Here is a 23,832-nt window from a genome sequence, read left to right as displayed (position 1 = left end):
AGGACCTCTCTAGATCACTGCAAATAATCACCTGACTGCAGCTGTTTTTCAGCATATGTAATAAAATAAATACCCATGAAGTCTAGAGTTGAGTATTCTAGTTTGTAATAACTAATACAATAGTCATTACAAAGCTATGTGAGCATGGAAAAAATATTTCTGTCTGCCCTTTAAAGTTTCTCCCCTATAATACCTCACTCCCAAACTCTATCTTAAAGAGTGTGTAAAGGTAAATAAACATAGATATACCTCTTTGGGTTCCTCCAAGTATCTCCTAACATTGCTTCTAAATGTATGTCTGGTGTGCTCCAGTTTGGCATATAGCCTACCTTTGGTTTGCACCTTGGTTAATCCTGACTAAATCTCTATTTCTATATCTGCTTATACTTAATCTTTTTTATGAGGTTTGTCTTCACCACTCTTCTTAACACTGCAAGCAAGCCCCATCCCCACCTTAGCATTCATGATCCCTGTATACTTAATATCTAAAATAATAAGTATTTTACTTGATTATAATTATGCTTCTTCTCTTATGGCATCTCTTGAGAAATAAACTTGACGCTTGGTCTATTTTGTGGTCTACTATATTAACTAATATATCCCAAGTGCAACATAAGAAACACAAAATAATATCTGATGAATGATTGAACATTAACAATGAGCATCTATCTCTCAATATTTTTAATTTTTTATTTATTTTTTTCTCTGTTAAAAGCATTGTTTATTGTACTGTGTTAGAGATTGTGACTTCACATAACTTTTATATTTTTTAATTTGGGAACTATATGTTCTATTTTCATTGTGTTTTTCTTCATTCTCACTAATGTGTATTACTTTTAAAATGCTCTTGATTTTTAAGGATATTCTTTCACATATTATGTTCAATAATTTATTTTGATATAAGAAATTGAGCATGATATTTTATAATAGTTGACCATCTGTTTTTATACTGTTTGTTAAATAATCAATTCTTGTCCCCTTCTGCAAGCCAAGTAAAAAATATATATATATAAGGAAAAGGCAAAGATTAGCTGAGCCTAAAGCTGATAGGGTAAGAAGGTAGGAACTGATAATTAATAATTGGGCTTAGTGATTTATTATAGATGAGCTGCATATATGCACTTGGCTTTATTTCTGAAATTTTTATATTGTTTCTTCATCCTATACAGTTTATATCTATCCCAGAAGCTTGAGTGATACTTTTACGACATCATGTCATTCCTTTGCTCAAACCGTTTCTCTTATATTTTACTCTCAATAAAAGCCATGTATCTATCTGCCTACGCTTTTGTGAGTATCTCATCTCTAAAGTGTTTAATTTTATAATAAATGTTTAAATTTATAGATGCTATCTCCTTTATAAAATATCTTATTGCTTTTGTATCTATTTTCAGGGATTATTTTCTCAATCTACTTTTAAATTTTAATTAGATCTTCATCAAATAGATCAATTAAACTTACATGGGGACTTAGAGAAACCTCAAAGAATGATCTGGCTTCAAAAGTGTAAGTTGAAAACCCAGGAGGTTAGGCTGGATGATGGATCTCTGACCCCATCACTTTTCAGAGCAGTGGCTACGACATGGGTCATATCCACCACACAGAGCATGAAAAGTCCACTCATCTGAAAAGGACAAAACAAGAGAAGGGAAGTCTGAACTAATATGGTCATATGACTAACAAAAGAAGCCAGATCTTTTGTGCTTAATTATTCCACATTCCTTCTTTCTACGGGAGCAAGCACTACCTACCTACCCCCACCTTCCTTCATCATGCGTAACTTGGCTTAGTTCTACAGGCGCAGGTCAAGGAATAACCTGCTAATCTGTAAATCCTCTCAAGCCAGCTTTCCTGGCATCACAATGACACTCACTGCTCTGCTGCAGCAATGGTTTGCAAGCACTGTTTTGTAAAGGATCAAATAATAAATATCATAGACTTTACAGACATTATACAGTCTCTGTTGATTCTTCTTCCCCTCCTCCTTCCTCCTTCTCCTCTTCCTCCTCTTTGCTCTCCTCTTCCTTCTTCTCTTCTTCATCTTTACTCTTTAAACATGTAAAAACCACTCTTAGCCCACAAGCCATACGAAAACAGGCAAGAGGCTGGATTTGGTCCACAGGTCATACTTTTCCAATCCCTGATCTAAAGGCAGATATCTTTCTTTACATTTTTATTAATCAAAATTTTATTCTGTTGTCACCATAAGAATACTGGATGGTACCTTAAACAAATAACATATTTCATCCAACTCTCAAGAAATAGATTATTCCCCTCCTAAGGCATCTTTAGATTCCCAGGTATAGCAGCCACGGAAATGCACAAGTTAAATCTCACACTGTGGAGAGCAGAGTTCGGACCCCAGTTGTCACCTCTCTGTATTTATGCCGAGGCGATGCCTCCCTCAAGCTGCTCTCAGCCAATGGAGGAACATGGCAGGGTTATTCTGCAATCTCATTACTACAAGAGGCACGACTCCTCTGGGGTTGAGAATTCCCCATATACCTGGCAAATGTTCATAGTCCTGTGCTGCAGTTTGAAACTCGCTACTCAGTCCTTCTTTCTTGCCCTTCTATTTCACGGAAGTCAGACTTGCACTGTAGTCTAGAGACTCTCCCGGTTCCTCCTTTTATCCTTCACAGGGATTTCCTCCACATCTAATCCCACCAGTGCCTATTTCTCAGAGAACCCAAATTAACTCATCAGTTAACCCAAATTAGCTCATTCTGCCTCTCAGAAACAGATTTTCTTCATGCTGATTTTCTTCTTCACCAGGTTCAAATGTATTAGTCTGCTATAGCTGCTGTAACAAAGTACCACAAACTGGGTGGCTTCAACCACAGAAACTTTTTGTATCAGAGTTCTGGAGGGTGAAAGCCCAAGAATGAGTTGTTTGTAGGATTGGTGCCTTCAGAGGGATATGGGGGAAAACCTGCTCAGCTCCAGTGATTTGCTCTTGCAGATGATGTTCTAGCTGTCTTCTCATCGTCTTCCCTCTGTATATGACACTCTCTTCAGGTGGTGTTTTGTTTTGTTTTGTTTTTAAGAGCATCAGTCACATTGGTTTAGAAGCCCACCTTACTCTACTGTGACCTCAACTGCAATAATCCTATTTCCAAATGAGTACATTCTGAGGTACTGGCAGTTAGGATTTCAACAAATGAATTTGGCAGCGGAGCAAGAGTAGAATTCAACACAAACACCAGACTTGACATCTAACCTCTTCCTCAGGGACTGCGTGCACAACAATAACAACAAAAATAATCCCCATAAAGCAATAGTGAGGATGTGAGGGTGATGTGGCTAGAATCATACTTGAACTTCGTATTCTTAAAAAGTATTTCAGCCAGTCACTACCAATCACTACTAATTAGATGATCACCCACTTAGTATTCACTTTCCAGGATGTCAATAGTATATCTTCCCCTCCCTTTTTCCTCTCCTCTCCTATCTTTCTTCTCCCTTTTACTTGGGGAAGAGAAACAAATCCCTTCTAATTTTCTCTTTCATATCAGATGACCATTGCCCTGGAGTAAGAAATGGGACTATTGCAATAAACAAGTCTAGTCTCCTCAGATGCATAATGCACATGGAAATAGTATTTTGCCCTCCTCCTTCAGGCAGCAGTCAAGCAATATAAAATGTTATCACAGGAGCTTATGGAGTATACAACAGAAATTTATTGCTTCGTAAGACTGATAGCTTGAGAATACAGTGAACCACAAATTGGATGTGGCACATTTTATAGTAAGGCAATTTTTCTTAAAAACATTTTTATCATAAAGTTTTCTCCCCTTTAGAAAAACATTAATATTGATAGTTGATAATAAATTTCAATGTCAGATAAAATAAAAATAAATTATTATAATCATTCCCCCATAATTTCTTACATTTTCCTAACTATATAACCCTCCCTTTGAGTGACGGTACCTCCAGTTTTGTACATAGAAGACTATCCAGAACAGCAAAGAGTAATTAGTCAGCTGACAAACCACATCTTCAGCAGAGCTGTAGTGCTCTTAGAAGTCAAACTACGTGACTTTCTTACCTCTTTGAAAACTGTGTTTCCCTTCTCGAGTTTTTGTGTATTATTGGTTGTTGTTGCTTTTGCCTTCAAAGATTTCTCTTATATTCTTAGTTCAATTATATTTAGGAAGTTTTTAAACATTTAAATGTTCAGTTTAGATAAACGTTTTGCTAAATATTTTGGTAGGAAAAGTTGTTGTGTACTGGGAACTTTCCATGATAAAGATTTCTAGCCTTCCAGATTTTTATTTAAAAAGCCACCTTCAACTCAAACTATCCTGTTAATTTTCACTACTAATTCTATGTTGCTGAATCTAATGATAAATTCTGACTGAGTCTTCATCTTATTTGCATAATCATAGCACATGATATACTCAAGCACTTTTTCCTTCTTGAAGCACTTTATTTTTTTCTTCCAGAGTACCCTCTCCTGATTTTCTTTTTTTCATCACTGGACATTCCTCCTTAGGTGCTAACTGTACCCTCCTCATTTTCTTCACACTAAAGCGTGAGAAACCTGCAAGTCTCTGTACTCAGTCAGTCCCAGATCTCTACATTATTTCTCCGGGTGATCTCATACCGTCTTGTGCTCCAAATACCCTCTATGCACTGAGGGTCCCTAACTAACTGTGTGTTTGTAGACTTAGACTCAAATTTCCCTTGAACTAAAGACTTGTATAACAATTGACTATTCCAAATTTCTACTTGCACATCTAAAGAGTAGCTCAAGCAAAAGTCTAAATTCTTTCCCTTGCCTGTTTCTCCTGCTACATTCCCCTCTTAGAAAAGACCACCTCAATTTCTCTAGATGCTCAGACAATAAGAATAATAATAATAAAAATAATAAATATTTTAAAAACATTAGTAATCCCTGGCTACTCTCTTCTTCATAGATTTCCCATTTAATTTAGATGAAAATAATTGTCACCTGTGCCTTCCAAATATATGGAATCCAAGCACTTTACCACTGTACTCTTACCACCTTAGTTCCAGCCATGCATGCCATCCTTCTCATACATTGTCCCAATCACATCCTTATGCTTACTTTCACTTATGTAATGCTCATTTATTCTCTGTAAAGCAGCCAGAGTAATCCTATTAACCTGGACATAAGAGTGTATCACATGTATATCCAGAACCCCTAATGTGTTGTTTTATTACCTACAATAAAATTCAAGTTCTTTCCACCGTCTGCAGGGCTCAATGGCATCTCACCCTTGACCACTCCCACTCCTGCTCTTCCTCTTTCTGTTCCGACTACATCGCACTCTTGGCTATTCTATGAACATGCCTAGCACACTCCCAGCTCAGGTAGTTTGTGCCTGCTGTCCTCCCTGCCTACACATTTAACACTGCAAAGTCACATGGGAACCTGACCAACAGTTTTCTCCTCAATGAAGCCTGCACTGAACACTTTATTGAAAATAGATGCCGCTGTCACTTTATATCCCCTAACTGTGCTTTAGTTCCATTCATCAAATTTATCTCTGCCTCATATATGCATGTCTTTATTTTTTCATTGCTTTTCCTCCTCAAGATTTTAATCTTGATTTAGACATAGAATACTTCTCTTTTCTTCACTGCTGTATCACCAGCTCTGGAACAGAGCCCAGCACAGAGTAAATGTTCAAAAACTAAAATGCAATTGAATAGGTATGATCTCCTTATACAGATCTCCTTATACAGTTTTATGTGTTACCCGATGTAATTGAGGTAGTAAGTAGAACATCTAGAAATTAAATCCTAGCCAATTTAAAAATAATAACAAAATGTAACAAAACAAAACAAAAAGGGATATTTTTCATTGCTCTCTGCTACATTCATAAAATCACAGTTTCTTTGCATGATATCCATGGGTTCCCCATCTGACCCCAATCAGCCTTTTGAGCCTCATCTCACATATGAATCAGTCTTCTTACAGAAGCCCTATCTAAACCCACTCCTGTTCTTCTAGCTGTCTCCCTTCAAACTCACCCTTGTTCACCTCTGTGCTTTGCCTCATCCTTCTCCCTTAGCCTGGAGTGACCTCTTTCCCTATCTCTGGCTAATGAAATCTTCCTCTTAGGTCAGATGTCACTTACACCATTAAGTCAGCTCCAGTCATCTCAGTAAAAATTAATCTCTTTTCCTCCAGGCACTTTCAAAGTACTTCCTTTTCATTTAACTTTTGGTGGTTTATATAATGTGGCTTGTATTAACTGTAATAACGTTCCTGCTCATGTTGCTCAAGAGAAACTAAGCTTCTTGAGGACAGCGGTTTCTTTCTAATCACCTTTGCATTCTTTTCTTTGATCATTACAGTGTTTCATATACAGTCAGTATGTAAATAGACATTAAAAGCATTCTTTTAACTTTACCACCATATCCAATTGTCCTAATAAGAGAAATATCCAATTGCTTTTCACTTTTAAAGTTATTAGGGTTTGTTTGTTTTGTTTTGTTTTTCAGGCAGATTTTCACTCTATTTCCCAGGCTGGAGTGCAGCGGCATGATTACGGCTCACTGCAGCCTCAAATTCTTGAGCTCAAGCCATCCTCCCACCTCAGTCTCCCAAATATGTAGGACTACAGGTATGCAACACTATGCTCAGCTAATTTATTATTATTAATTATTATTATTATTTTGTAGAAAAAGGGTCTCAATATGCTATCTAGGCTGGTCTTGAATTCCTGACCCCAAGCAATCCTTCTGCTTCAGTCTCCCAAAGTGCTGGGATAACACTTTGATATTGTTATTGTTTTGATGCATGAAGTTATAAACTCAGATATAAACTCAGTTATAAACTCAGATTTCTCTTTTGACTGGCTGAAGTTTTACTACAAAGATCAGCAATATAATTCATAACACTTACTTACAACATATTTTCAAATAAATCCACATTACTTAAAAATGTAAATAAAGAATGATTATTAAGAGGAGTAAAAAATAATACATCAAGAGGAAGACAGAGAAGTAAAATATGTGTGGTTGGGAAGGTAGTTCACATTGTGACATGAAGGGAAACTATGTCCGCTCAGTACTTTTAATTCTTTGATTCCATCCCATGCTGAGTCCAGTAGGTTTTCAGTTTCAATTGTGCATATTTATTTAATTTTCAATCCTTAGGAAGTTGCAGTATATGTCGATGGAATAGCAGATATTTTGATATAGTTTTCACTGAAGATACTTTGTGCAGATGCTTTAAGTAAGGTAAATATGACAAGGACAGAGTTCACACTAAAGAATACTCACAATGTCATGCTTACATATTGGTGTGTTTTCCTTACACACATGAAGAAGATTTTGAGCAGAAAACTAACTAAACCTTATTTGAGGATGGGGAATATATTTCCTGTATTCAACCAGAAATATAAACTGCCTAGGGAAGAAATTGAGTCAAGAAGTTTTTTAGCAGAATAGAGAACAAAAGCCTCATTTTTAGGAGCAGAGTAGTAATGGTGGAGGGAACAAAGAAAAAATAACAATATTAAAGATTGCAAACTTAGACCACAGATTCCACAAAAATAAGTTAGTAAAGTATTTATTAATTGTGAATTTATTCACATGCATTGAGTGTTTATGAAGTCTTACACATAACAATGAAATGCTATTAATGTATGAAATAGAGGTTTTTATTAACCTATCAAGAAGAAGCAACTACAGTTGAGAAGGAAGAACAGTGGTTAACTACTAAGTGAAGAAGAAAGGGAAGCATATTTCAAGGTAGAGTACTTGCAATTTCAGTGGCAAAACAGTGCATAGAAAGTTTTAAGAAATCCCAAACTCTTGGACCTCAGTGCTGAAGGTGAGGTCATAGCCTAGTATGGAGACATCATTTTCCGGCAGATAAACCAGACCCTGGTAGAAGAGGTAATCTTCACTCTCCATATCTGTATATCTGACTGACTTGCCCAAGATGTGTTTGTAAAAAGATCAAGTAAAGTAGCACTCCAAAGGACGGCTGTCATATACAGCTTTGGCCACAATGCATCCGACAAACTTGAAGTAGCTGAGGTGGTTGGGGTTTCAGGGGGAAGATGGATTGATGAAATCCACCAACTCACCTTGTGTGTCCCAGCTGCCCCATCTTCCCCAGCGCATACCTTTCCTCTCCTCATTCTCTCCCCGCCGCCTGTTTCCTTGCCTTCTCTCCCCTTTCCATGACATCCATGATCCCCAACCCATGTGTTTAAAAGGCAGTAGCCTTTGCAGGGACCTGTCTGTCCCAACTCTTTGAACAGTGTGCTCCTCAGATTCTGTGTTCAGAAGGATTTGTTGCATTGAGACTTGAAACCTTTGGATAGGGGAAAAAATTATATATACATATATATATATATATATATATAATAAATATATATTTGTTCTGTTTGCATTTCTTAATTTGTGCTTGGAATGCGTTGATGTGCACAGCTAATGATTCGGTGTGAGATGAGATTGGCATCTGTGTTGTGGGTTTTCAAATAAAGAGCACTCTTCATTAAAAAAAAAAAGAAAGTTTAAGAAACGCTTGGAAAAGTTCAGTAGTGATTTCAGAAGACAGTGAGAAGGAGGGCTGGATGAGGAAGGCTATTGTACACTATGTTAAGAATTACTATCTTAATAGGATTTGGACATGTAACCACACTTGCAATATTTTTGTTTTCCTTTCATGAATGCATCAGAAAGTCATAGGGCAAATATTTTTTCTCACATCCTGGGAATATTTAAAGTTAAAGCTCTTTCTGTCATTTAGTGAAAAAGAACAAATTCATACTCTGATGTTAATGAAATGCCAAAAAAATGATAAGGTTTTTTATTTGTTTGTCCCTGGCTTCACATTACCCCATCAAAACCAACAACAACGAATTGGAAAGATAAAGAAGATGAGGACCTGGGAAACCTAAATTGCCTGGAGGAGAGGATATTACATTATGGAAACTGGGAAACTTGAAAACATAATAGGAAAAGAATAATAATAATAATAACAAAGACAGGGAACCTAGAAGGAAATAATTGAGTTGAACTCATCAAATATATTTGAGTGCAGTCCTCTTCAAACACCTAGGATCTCCTATTGGGACAAAATGTGGGGCCACCTGACCTTCCTCCAGGCCATGGGATTTGCATGAGCATCATCACTACCCTTGATGGCCATCCTAGAGCACTTGTACCCAGTATCTTCAGCATGATTCAGAGAGAAAAGTTCCCTATACAGTTGAAGACTGAGACTACACTAAACAAGTTTAAAACTCCTGGACCAGAAAAGTGATCATTGATGTGACATTCCACTTTTGGTATGAGAAATGAGAAGGAAACAAATAATCGTAATATCATATTTGTATTTCAAAAGAAGCTCTCTGGCTGAAAATCCTGAAGTATCTCTCAGGGAAGGAGAGATCGCATGCAGCATTTGCAGCCTATTGTAATAGGCACATCTAAAGATTTAATAGTGAGGTTAGCAGTGGAAATGGAAAAATATATTTTGGGTGTAAAAAAGATAATGAGGAGCTAATTTAAAATGAATTGCTAATGGATTATTGATTGGACATTAAAGATGGGAAAATAACATTGAGTCAAAGATACTAAGAAATCTGTCTTGGGGAGTTAGGAGAAAAACTGATGAGCTTGATGTTAGACGAGTTAAGTAGAAAGTTTTCAAGTAATATCTCTGCATTGATGTCAAATTGGAAATGGCAAATGTAGATCTGAAACACAGTTAAAAGTTGGAGGCTCCACTGTTCTTCACGGAACTAGAAAAAAATCCTAAAATTCATATGGAACTAAGAAACAGCCTTCATAGCCAAAGCAAGAGTAAGCAAAAAGAACAAATCTGGAGGCATCACATTACTTGATTTCAAACTATACTATAAGGCCATAGCACCAAAACAACATGGTGCTGGTATAAAAATAGGCACATAAACCAATGGAACAGAATAGAGAACCCATAAATAAACCCAAATGTTTAAAGCCAACTGATCTTTGATAAAGCAAACAAAAACACAAAGTGGGGAAAGAACAGCCTATTCAACAAATGGTGCTGGGATAATTGGCCAGCCACATGTAGGAGAATGAAATTGGATCTTCATCTCTCACCTTACACAAAAATCAAGTCAAGATGGATCAACGACTTAAATCTAACACCTGGAACTATAAAAACTGTAGAAGATAACGTTGGAAAAACCCTTCTAGACATTGACTTGGGCAAAGATTTCATGACCAAGAACCCAAAAGCAAATGCAATGAAAACAAAGATAAATAGGTGGGATTTAATTAAACGAAGGAACTTTTGCACGACAAAAGGAACAGTCAGCAGAGTAAATAGACAACACGCAGAGTGGGAGAAAATCTTCACTATCTATACGTCTGACAAAGGACTAATATCCAGAATCTACAAGGTTCTCAAATAAGTAGTGTGTTAGTTAGGATTCTCTAGAAGGACAGAACTAATGAAAAAAAAAAAAAAAATATATATATATATATATACACACACACACACATATATACATAAAGGGGAGTTTGTTAAGTATTAACTCACATGATCACAAGGTCCCACAATAGGCCATCTTCAGGCTAAGGAGCAACGAGAGTCAATCTGAGTTCCAAAACTGAAGAACTTAAAGTCCAATGTTTGAGGGCAGGAAGCATCCAGCATGGTAGAAAGGTGTAGTCTGGGAGGCTAAGCCAGTCTCTCTTTTCACATGTTTATACCTACTTTATATTTTAACCATGCTGGAGCTGATTAAATTGTGCCCACCCAGATTAAAGGTGGGTCTGTCTTTCCCAGTACACTGACTCAAATGTTAATCTCCTTTGACAACACCCTCACAGACACACCCAGGATCAATACTTTGTATCCTTCAATCCAGTCAAGTTGACACTCAGTATTAGCCATCGCAAGTAGCAAGAAAAAAACAAACAATATCATCAAAAAGCAGGCTAGGTACATGAATAGATAATTCTCAAAAGAATATATACAAGTGGCCAACAAACATATGAAAAAATGCTCAGCATCACTAATGATCAGGTAAATGCAAATCAAAACCACAATGCTATACCATCTTACTCCCACAAGAATGGCCATAATAAAAAATTCAAAAAATAATAGACATTGGCGTGGATGCAGTGAAAAGGGAACACGTATATACTGCTGGTGGGAATGTAAACTAATACAACCACTACGGAAAACAGTGTGGAGATTCCTTAAAGACCTAAAAGTAGAAAAACCATCTGATCCAGAAATCCCACTACTGGGTATCTGCCTAGAGGAAATGAAGTCATTATACAAAAAAGATACTTGCATAAGCATGTTTATACCAGCACGACTTGCAATTGCAAAAATGCGGAACCAGCCCAAATATCCACCAATCAACTAGTGGATAAAGAAACTGTGATATGTGTGTGTGTGTGTGTGTATATGTATATATATACGTATATGTGTGTATATATACACATACATCACAGTTATCATATATATCATATGTACACACATACATCACAGTTATCTATATCATATATATGATGAATCATATATATCTCATATATATATGATGAATGATGAAATACTACTCAGTCATAAAAAAAGGAACAAATTAATAGCATTGGCAGCAACCTGGATGGGATTCGAGACCATTATTCTAAGTGAAGTAACTCAGGAATGGAAAACCAAACATCATATGTTCTCACTCATAAATGGGAGCTAAGCTATGAGGATACAAAGGCATAAGAATGATAAAATGGACTTCAGGGACTCGGGGCAAGGGTGGGAAGGGGTGAAGGATAAAAGACTACAAATTGGGTTCGGTGTATATTACTTAGGTGATGGATGCACCAAAATCTCACAAATCACAACTAAAGAACTTATGCGTATAACCAAATACAACTTGTTTCCCAAAAACCTATGGAGATAAAAAGCTTAAATAAATAAACCAAAAAAAAAAAAAAAAAAAAAAAAAGTTGGAGGTTAGTGATTTCAATCATTTGTAGAGAAAGAATAATAAAGAACAAAAAAAAGTAGTGAGGGCCAGGTGCTCTAATTTACAAATGTTATTCCATTTTGTTCTCAAAATAATACTGCAAGATGAACAATATAATATCAATTAACAGATGAGAAAAGTAAGGCTTATAAAGTTAATTTGCCAGGGGTACAATTTCAGGGTTTGTCTTCTTAAATTACTATATTTTGCAGCCTCTCTATGATGTTAGGGTGCACTAAGAATGAAGGAATTTACCCAGAAACAAATAGAAAAAGAATCTCCAGCACAAAGGAAAGAAAAACAAGACAGAGAAGCACATGCAAAACGCCAGGGACTGAAATACCTTCAAAATCAAAGGTGGGGATTTGATAGTTTTGAATGTTAGTTTTATTGAAGTTTGTTACCCTTGCAGAGTGCTTCAAAGGTGTTGAGACAGGGGAGTAAGGAGAAAAAGTTATGTCATTCAGTCATTCAGAAAATGAATTTAGCAACAAATCTGAGCCAACTACTCTTCTATTTGCTGGAAATACAATAGTGAACAAGACGGAGAAAAACCACATTCCTAATGAGATGAAATTCTACTAGGAGACAGACAATAAACAATTTATCGTGTAACTCGAGACCATGAATTGACACTTACCAATGAGGAACTCCCTGGGGTTACGTAAGTGAAGCAAATTCTCTGGTTTAGAAACCAGATGGCCCTGAATCGAAGAATAAAGAGGAGGCGATGCTGGAGTGAAGTAAAGTGAACGTGGAGAATTGCTGCACCTTGTGTGTTTACAGAAAGGATATAACATACAGGTTGCTGGAGAATGCTGACAGCAGGTACAAAAGCTATACTGCGATATGAGTAGATGCATTAAAGCGGTCGTTAGGTACTGTGACGGTTAATTTTATGTGTTAACATGACTGAGCCACGGGGTGCCCAGACATGTGATTAAACATTAGTTCTGGATGTGTCTGTAAGGGTGTTTCTGGAAAGATTTAACAGTTGCACTGATGGACTGAGTAAAGAAGATGGCCCTTCCCAACGTGGAGAGGCAATATCCTTTACCTTGAAAGCCTACATAGAATACGAATGTGGAGAAAGTTTAAATCGACACTCCCTCTACCTGTTTGAAATGCAACATCCATCTTCTCCCGCCCTCCGCACTTTTGTTTCTCAGGGTTCAGACTACTCCACCTGCCTTCCTGGCTTCCCCTTCCAGCTTGCAGATGGCAGATCCTGGGACTTCTCAACCTCCATAATCACAAGAGCCAATATTCTGTGCCAGGTACTCTTCTGAGTTCTGTGGATGTGTGTGTGTATTTTGTTTCTCCGGAGAACCTGACTAATACAGATACTTATGGTCTCCTTTTGTGCAATTTCCAATTAACAGGGAGGTTAAAGTGAACAGTTGTATTTGCTGTCAAAACAGCATCCCTAGAGTCACCTGGAGGGCTTGGAGAACACAGAGGACTGAGTCCATTCCAAGAGTTTCTGATTTAGGAGGTCTGGGGTGAGACCCAAGAATTTTCATTTGTAACAAGCTCCCGGGTGATTCTGAAGCTGCCAGTTGGTAGACGGTGCCTTGAGAACAATTGCCATAAAAGTGTACATTTTGTAAATAATTAGAACAGTCCAGACTTTAGTCACATTCTTGTTCTCTCTCCCAACAAGTTCTTAATCAGAGGAAACAAGATCTTGAGCCAGCTTGAAAAATTCTGTTCTTATTTAATTATTTAGAAAATTGAACATAAATCTCCAACAGGCTGTCTGCTCTGTCCCTGACAAAGTCCCTGTGTCTCATTATAATAGAGGCTCCACAAGCATAGCAAAATGTCAATTTTACTGCTAAAGAGCAAATTCTTTAAAAATCCGTTTCACAAAGTATAGGAAAACAGCCAATTAAAAAAACTTTTCTCACAGCAGGACCTCCCTTTAAGTAATCTAACCAAAAAGAGTATCTTGTATTCCTGCAAAAAGCTGCATTATGACTAATATTAACTTAAGATGAGAGATTTTACCATTTGCTTCCTTGTAGAAATTATTGACTTTGTATATTTTTAGTAAATGTCTCTATTGCACTCACAAACTATGCTCACAAGAGAAGCTACTATCTAGCTGGTCTCTCAATGTCCTTGTCTATTTGTGAACACTTTCTTGACCTCTATACCATTTTGTACACATTTCTATTTATCTATTGTGTGTAACTATGGCTAGATTCTTCTGTTTTTCAAAAGACAGCTGAATAAATGCCATTTCATCGGGAAAGCTCTCTCTGACTCCCTTTGGGCTAGGTCCAGATTCTTTTGTTATAAAAGTGCACACTGGACACTGATTTTTTTGTTTCATAAACATTGAATTAAGATATTTTTATATCTCTATGTATAGATGTCCATTTATGTATGTATAGACAAACACATAAATTCAAGGTATACAAATGAGTATATCTTCAGAAAGTTACCATGCTGTATACCAGCAAACACCCAGACCTAGAATCAGAATACATTCTGATTTTATTTTGCCAGGCATCATCTCCATCAGCCATCTTGTGCCCATTTAAGATTTGGACGAGAAATCTCAGTGTCCAGTTCCATGTACCTGCAGACAAGCTCTGCTATGTCCTTTAGACCCAGATTTCCTCTGCCTGCAATCTACCTTCTGCCCTTCACTAGAGGGCACATCTCGGCTTTTCTTAGTGACCCCCTTTCTTGAATTATGGTAGGCATCGCAGAGATTCTAGAGCCCAGGCTAGGCTGCATGAACAGGAGCTCTGAAGTTAACAAGACAATGACATTAAGCTCTTGTATTTGAGAGATCTGGGGATTCAAATATTCATGAGAGTTTTGTGAGAGTTATATGTTACAGTCTATGTAAAGTGCCTAGTACAAAACTGGCACTATTAAAATATTAATCTTCTCCCTTTCTGCTACTTATTTCCCTGAGGAGTGTTCTCTGTTCTTCCACAATTCTCCCAAGTGTTTCTGTTCTTTTTCTAAAATTCTCCATTATTTTATAGAGATGGAAAATATTTTCTTAAGAGGGTTGACATTCAAAGGTCTCTTATTCATTACCTATGTCACCTGTCTCTAGCGCCATCCCACCCCTTACCAAATCACACACAGAAGTTGATGACAAATTTATTTCTATATACTTTGAGTATCACTGAAAAGCATAATATGGTGTTGTTTTGTGAAAGAATGAGTGTATAGACACTGATCTCTACTTCTTTGAAATTTTTTGATCTTATTTATTTTTGAATTTATTTATTTATATGTACATATATTTAGAGACAAGGTCTCACTCTGTCATCCAGGCTGGAGTGCAGTGGCATGATCATAGCTCACTACAGCCTCGAACTCCTAGACTCAAGGCATCCTCTCACCTCAGCCTTCTGAGTAGCTGGGACTACAGGCACATGCCACCACACCACACAATTTGTTTTATTTCTTGTAGAGACGCTTTCTCACTATGTTGCCCAGGCTGGTTTTAAATTCCTAGGCTCAAGTGATCCTCTTGCCTTAGCCTCTCAAAGTGCTGGGATCACAGGCATGAGCCAACATGCTTGGTCCAGAAATTCTGTTCCTTTTGTTTGTTTGTTTTTTGAGCTGTAGTTGGTTACCTAGATGTTACTTATGTTGTTTAATGTACCAAATTTTGAGCAGGAAATTGGATCATATTAATAATAATAGTAAGAATAGATACCTCTGTAGTTCCTAAGTCATCTGATCTATAAAAATGCCAACCCCTTCACATGCTCTAAAGTATGCTTATGATTTCTCATACCAGCAGCCAACGTGGAATAATAAAAGAACATTCTTGGTCAGTATTATTGTTTTATCATGGTCTATCTCCATGTGGTAAGGTGTCCTGAGAAAGCTCTAAATACACTCAAGCATGTTGTCTTCTGTGTCTCTCTAGGTCTAATTGATAACAATAGGTATTTATGATTTCCATTTAACAAATGTTTATCAAAGGCCAGGAAACACTACTGAAAAAGTCTCACTTGATCCTGCTGTACTGCATTTTACTCAACACCCATATTCATTTAGTAAACAAGCTGAGAGGTGCCAACTCTATGGTAAGCATCGTGGTATTATTTATAAATGCATAGAGAACAAAACAGGCCAATTGGTACCCTTATTGATATGTGTGATTTTGGCAAATGAATGCAACTGTTTTAGTTTATACTTGAATTTTGTTGTAGCTGCTGCCTAGCCACATGCTTATGAATGGCAGAGCACTACTTAAAAATAGCTATTCTTAAAATCAGTGACTCATTGCCATGTGCTAGAGATTTAATTTTCCGTTTTCTCGGAAAAAACTCTTTCTCAGGAGTATTCCCCAGCCACCCTTCATTCAAAACCTTGGAAAAGACACTGCACTGCACTAATTCTATGATATCCCTGAAAGCCATGTGAGCAAGACCACGTTTATGTATAAAACCCCACAGAAAACAAATAATATGCAGAAATATGGACAAGAATTATTTTGACCATCTAATTAATATATCTACCATTTATTCTGTGTCAATATAAGCCAAGCACGTTTGGTCAATTTGCATTTATTATTTCAAGTTTTCATAACCTTGCTGCAAGGTATATATAATTATCTCAGAGATGTTAAGTGACGTGTCCCGTGGAGATTGCTCACACTCTTAAAAGTAGGATTTGCATGTAAATACTTGTCATTCTTCTATGCTCTGCTGCTTCTGTGTGTATGATGGTGTATTACGTTTCAGAGCTTATGAGAAGAAACTAATGGAATCAGGAAGAATGCAGTCATTTATTTAAATATTCTACAAATTGATAAAAATTCATGTTTTTACAATGATTTTGAATACAACAGAGTCTTTCCATTTTAAATTGCTTTTTGGTGTTGTAAATATTTAAGCAGTGCTTAAACAGTCTCTAACTGAAACCAAATGATGTTATTATAATTGCTGTATGAATGGAGCAAAATGCTTCAACTTCTCCCAGGAGATCATTGTATTTGTCTCTTCCATACTCTCTTTGGAGGAAGAGATTGATTTAGGCAAATACATTACAAGAGTAAAGACCTTTTTAAAGATTGCCTCCTAATCTCTACTCCAATCCATTCTAGCTCTATTATATCATGTCTCTCTGAGTATAAACATATACTTGCAGTACAAGTTGCTATTCGGTCCACAATTTTCTGGAAATTGTGGTTGATAAATATCTTCACACAGGCATATTGCTATGTATGTCAAGAGTACAGTTATTCAAGGTAAGTGATTTTGATGCATTTGAGTCTCTGTACCTGAATGTTGTACATTTGTGAGCACTGTCATCTGAATGATTTTGCAACAGTAAAACACCATTAGACTGTAGGTCTTCTTGTCCCCTGCTGTGTGTTCCATCTGTTCAGCCTTTTGTTTTTGTTTTTACATTTTAAATGACACCAATAGCCTTTAACTTATTTTATTGAAATTTTGAATGAAGAGATTAAATATATACACACACTAAGAACATTTATATTACTCTGACCTTCTAGTTCATCACGATATAAAGTAGGTATTTTGAGTCTTTGCTAGCTTATCTTATCTAATTTTCAAAGTCAAAAGTAATATCTCATAGGATATTTGGTGCTCTAAATAATAGGAGGAGCAACCAATCTATTAACTCACTAATGTTACGTCTTTATAAACCTGTGGGACACCAAAGGCTAGAAAATTGAAAATCAGAAGAAAGCTCCAATTGACTTATTCCTCTGATTTCTGCTAAATTCTTTGATCCTGCTAAGGGAAAAAAATGGCTTCAGTAAAATACTTGCATAATTTATTCAACATCCATTTCATAGCTTTTTACTTGGTGTGTATTATGGTGGGGAAAGAATGATGAAAATAAAGTCAAGGTTGATAGTTACATGGAATTCATAGCTGGTAAGGGTACACACATTTTCAACAGATAATTCCATAGATTTTTATTTCATTACAATTGCTCTAACGAACATGAAGAAACAGTAAAATACAGTAAGAGATTATAACGGAGAATATCCCAAAATAGCCTTGGGAGTCAGGGAGAGATTTCTAGAATGGCAGGACTTAATCTCAGACCTGCAGGGTACATAGAAACTTTCAAGGTTGGAAGGGTTAGTGACAGCCTTTTGACAAAATGATACATATGGCTGTGTTCTCAGGAGAGAAGGTGAATGTTCATTTAAGCAAAGAAATGGAGACCAAAATGGCAACAATGAGACTTGTAAGAGTTGATTAAGATAAAGTTTATGAGCTAGGCAGTGATGAATGCTATGGTCTTTTTCAGTCAGGTCAAAGACTTTGAATCCCCTCTTAAAACCAATGCGAACTGAAAACATATTAAAGGGAGAACCAGCATAATTACATTGGCAGGGTTTTTCTTTCTTGAAGATCGTTCTAGCATCTCTATGAACAGTAGGTTAGAAGAAAGTCAGAGAAGATGTTTGGAGACAAACTTAGAGGCCACTGTACTCATATGTACAGAATTGTCATTGGCTTGGCCTGGAGTATTTGCAGTGGAAAGGGAGAGAAGGAGACAGACTTGATAAAAATCAGATATAGAAAGACTGAGATTCAGTGATTTATTAGATATATGAAGGAATCAGTTATGGAGGACAACTCTTGAGTAATGAGGCTATCAATTGAGAATGGAAACATTGGAGAAAGGATGGTTGAGGAGGGAAAGGGGAAGAAAAGTATTACCAAGTTTTCAAATTTGACAGATTGTGTGTGAGATGTTTAATATTGCACAAGTGCAGATGCTGAATAGGCAGTCAGATATATGTGCATGGAACTTGGTAATGTGGCCCCAGCTGGAGTTATAAATTTGGAGCTTATCAACGTGTGTATGTTTTTTTATTCCATGGGATATTATGAGACTTTCTACAAGAATGGTATAGTTTGAGAATCAAAAAGCGTATAGGACAAAACGCTGAGGAACTTTTGTATTTAAAGTTTCAACAGAAATGGAGAATCCAGGAAGGGTAGCCAACAAGGATAAGAGGGGTATAAATAAACAATGAAATTACAGTAACCCAGACAGTAAACTGTTTCATGGTAGAGGAACCAGTCAACAGAATCCAGTTCTTTCCTCAGCATGATTGAAGACATTGATGACTGAAGCAAAAGAAGTCACATGCATCTTATTGACTCAGGAATAAGTTGAGTTGTGGAGTATATGGAAAGAGAAGAAGTGGAGAATCATAGCTAAAAGGAGAGCATGAACTATGGAAGGAATTTTTTATGAAAAGTGCTAAATTATGTTTAAATGATAACTAGAAGGATGCACCAAAGTGGGAACGTTTGAAGATACAAGGAAGCACAGAGCACATTTGATAGCATATACAGCTCGTGAGAAGGGAGAAAAGAAGAGATGAAATTGCATATGGATGAATAGAAAAGTACTTTAGGACTTAGTATGTTTTCCGAAAAAGACACTTCCTCTGGGTCAAAAGGAGGGGAAGTTGCTAAAAATAGGTATACTGATGATGACAGATTTAGATATTTAACATTTCAGAGTTTTCTTCTAATGTATTTTTCTCAATACAAGCATAATCATTTTCAGTGTGATTGGACCATAAGTAATATGGGTGGTGGTAATGGGAAAGATGATGCTCCTAATGTAGGAATATGGTGTGCAAATTGAATAAATTTATGTGAGGAGAGGATATTGATAAAATTTATGTTTCAGAACATAAATTTTATGTTAACTCTGGCTGTGACAGAAGAAATGGATTACAGATGGTAAATCTGGAAGTAAAGCAAACTAAAACTAATTGTTTTTCATAGGGACTTTTGCTGATGTTCGTGTTTTTGCTCACCCTTCCCCACCAACTGCCCTCTCCCCAAACACACACACACGCGCGCGCACACACACACACCACAGAGCCATCTGCCACCGCTTCTCATTTGCCAAGAATAAGTATGCCTGCTTTGGCTAGGATAAAGCATTGTTTCATTGTCTGAGTGATAGTCATGTTAATAATGGTTTTCCTAATGTCTCTCTCACTACCATGAAGGCAGATCATGCTGATTGGCTGGACCCTTAAGAATTATTTTCTTCATTCAACAATGTTTTTTGTTTTTTGTTTGTTTGCTTGTTTATGAAACAGAATCTCACTCCAGTTGCCCAGGCTGGAGTGCAGTGGCATGACCTCAGCTCACTGCAACCTCTGCCTCCCAGGTTCAAGCAATTCTCCTGCCTCAGCCTCCCGAGTAGCTGGGATCACAGGCATGTGCCACCATGACCGGCTAATTTTTTTTTTTTTTTTTTTTTTTTTTGGTAGAGATGGGGTTTCACCATGTTGGCCAGGCTGGATTTGAATTCCTGACCTCAAGTGATCCACCCACCTTGGCCTCCCAAAGCGCTGGTATTACAAGCGTGAGCCACCATGCTCAGGACATTCAACAATATTTTATTAGATGCCCTATTTGCTCTGTACCAGACACTGAAATTAATCATGGGCACAAAGTGGGAGGCAAAAATGAAAAGATTATTTAAACCATTCTGCCTTCAAGAAGTAGACATGGTCTTCCCTCAAAACACATGGAATACCATTCCTAATCATTTAAATTATTCCTTTTGAATTTCATTCCATGTACATGAGGTTGTAAACATATAGTAGAAAATCCATGACCTTTTAGGAGTGCAAGACATGGAGTAGCATATATATATTTATATTAAGGGTGAGCATGAGTCCCTCCACATCCTTGGCTTTAAGGCACCGAAAGTAAAACCTCAAAATTATCCCATTTATTTTGGACTTTGGCAAAGTGGAGCATAGGATACCTATTCCTAACACCAATACACAAAAATGTTCTAGCCATGCAGCTCTATTTTTATATATCCATGGTAACCTATTTTTCTTTCTTTGTTTCTTTTCTTTTTTTTTTTTTTTTGGCTGCTAAGTGGATGTTGCTAAGCAGTTTACATTGCTGTACTGGGTAATTATATCAAAACTGTTACATTTCTTGCAGATTCTCATTTTATTATATAGAAATTCTGTCTACTTACTCAAAGAAAAAAATAAGTTTAATGCCACCAAAAGCATTAAACTTATTTTTTCAGAAGCAAATTTTTGTCTTCTGGATTGTGTCATTTTTATCAAAATGTGTTGCAGGACACTTATTATAGAAGCTAAAAAGTTTATAAATTACTGCCTGTGTATGGAAAAGCCAACTCATATCTGTTAAAACAAATGAATAGAAAGTATAATACAGGATGAACTGATGGATTTTGATTTAGCTTGATTTTTCATCTAGCCTCACAGACACCAATAACGTACAAACCTACAGAGAAATTCACAATGAGGAGACTCCATCTACAATGTTTTCTCCAGGACCAGTTGATAGAGATTCTCCTGTTTGCCACAATGGCCAGGTTGTAGAGCCATTTGTGTGCCTTGCTTCTGTTATTTTTCCAGGGAAAATTCACTCTGTAACATGAAAACAGCAGTGTATCTTCTGGAGAAAGAGGTTCAGAGTTGCCCTTGGAACATTGAGAGTATATGGAGAGTAGGTATGAAATTCCATTTCATGAGGAAGAAAATATGTCTCATGTTAATTTTCTTCTAGTAATATCTTCCACAATAAGATGTATTAGGAAATCATAACTGCTTTTTAAATAAAGCAATTATTGTAGAATTTTTGCTCCAAATCTCAGAACTAATTTTGGATATGCTGAAACTATTTGGTAATTTATTTTGAGAGATTGTTAGATTTAACTTTAGGGCTATAAATTATGACAATCAATTTTGGCATATAAATTTATTATTTCATTGTTCCAAATCAGACTATCTTGGTTTAAATACTGGACCTGACACTCAGTAAGTTATTGACCTTGGTAATATCATATAAACTCTTTCTGTTTCCTATCTCTAAAGTGAGGCTTATGCTAGTAACCAACTTACCTATCAATCTAGGCATTAATTTGTGCATTAATAAAGCTAATATATGTCAAAAACTTAGGTCAAGGCCAATCACATGATAAGCACATCTATCTATCATCATTGTTGTCATCATCGTATCTGTAAGCTGCCTTAATCAAAGCAAACTTTATTTTTGTTATGTAATTATTATTATCTTAGAAAATTTATAAGGGTGAACATGGTATTTGGTTTCTGAAATTTTACTCTGTTTTCTTCTTAAATAAGATGAAAACTCCAACTGGTATAAATCCTTTTTGAATAGAATTTTAACTAAATTGAATTCTTCCTTCGCTGAAAGTAAGTTCAACTGATGTAATTCAGTTTCGAATGTCCTAATGTATTTTTCTTGCTTACAAGTGGTTTACACGTGATATACATCAGATTCGGTCAAAGTAATGCAATAGTTTTATTCTTTGGCAAGACTCTAAATATACACATACTGAACAAGGGAAGGGCATTTAAAATCTAGAGACAGAATTCAATGCTCAATAGTAATTGAAAAAGATGTGCTGCTTGGAAACTGCAGAGATCTCTGCTTTGTTTCAAGCGAAGGCTAATACAAATCATGCATTAAAATAGTAGAACCTTTTTAAAATTTCAACAGTGCAATGGATGAGAGTTTTAATAAGCTCTGACACATAACTGAGAATAGTGCATTTCCATCATACAGATGCTTTGCCGAGATAATACACAAACATTGATAGATTTATATTCAGGTTTGTTTGGTTACATACCTTATTAGGCTTCAGGTTATGGGTGCATAAACTGGACCCAGATTAAGGGTAATGAAATATTCCTTCTAAGAATAATCACCCTTTCAGGAAAAAAAAAAAAAAACCGGCATCTAATCAGCAGTGTCATGCACCATTAAGTTTCTGTGCATGGGATTTGATGTTTAATAGCTGTTTGGTGACATTTGCAATTGGATGCAGTCATTAAACAATGTAAGATGCTAATCTGTTACTTGGCAGAGGGAGTAGATCCTTTCACTCCCACCCAATTTCAAAATGTAGTGACCCTGAAAGTTAATGAAAATAAAGATATCCACACGTAGAGGACAAAAATCACTATGCAGTGGCAATGACCACTCACACTTTGTTTGGCTACTTGAGGTATGAAAGTCAAATCCTTGCAGACAAGTCCCCTGAATGGTGTAGCACTCACTGAATAATTTCTCCCTCCTGAAGCCTCATTATATCCAAACCTTCTCCTACAGCTCTAGAAGTTATTCCATATTGGAGAATAATTGATCTGCTCTTAGAGCAGTTTATGAGATCCTGCTATTTTTAAAATCGATTTCTTATCTGACTCAAAACTTAATCTGATGACTTCTTGAAAAATTATAACCCTTTTGTAAGCGCATACACAAAAGTTAGTTTCTAGCTCATTTTTAAAAGACCATTTAAAATCAAATATAATTATAATCAGTTTAATAGAGGGGAACACATTCAAGTCCTATTGTGTGCCAGCACACTACTTACTTTATTTTTGCTTTTTAAAGTTCACAATAAACTGGTAAACTAGACATCAATACAATTCATTTCATTTTAATAAATTATCAACCATTAAAACCACAAATATACCCAGAAGTCAGAGTCACTTTTGAATACATTTTGTTAACAAGAGATTTTGATACTGTTTCCCTTATTGATGCAAAAATAGAGTTATAAATCCATGGATAAGATAATGAAAAGTTTTAATTTTGGAATGAAATTGGTATGATCCAGAGCTTAAATAAAGGTGATAATACTGCAAATGTTACAATGATTTACAATTATAAGGACAATAATCTTTAAAGAACTATCCAAAAAGAATTTTTGATACATATACTATATAAAAAATAATATTTAAATTATCCTTCCAATTTTTCCCATTAGAAAACATTCCTGATATTCCTTATAATGTATTGTAATTTTCAATATTTTGACACATGACTGTAATTAAGAGTTTAACAATAAATATTTA

Source organism: Piliocolobus tephrosceles, chromosome X, assembly GCF_002776525.5.
Source record: "Piliocolobus tephrosceles isolate RC106 chromosome X, ASM277652v3, whole genome shotgun sequence".
Lineage (NCBI taxonomy): Eukaryota > Metazoa > Chordata > Mammalia > Primates > Cercopithecidae > Piliocolobus > Piliocolobus tephrosceles.
The sequence above is the reverse complement of the archived record's forward strand: the minus strand, read 5'-3'. Positions refer to the sequence as shown.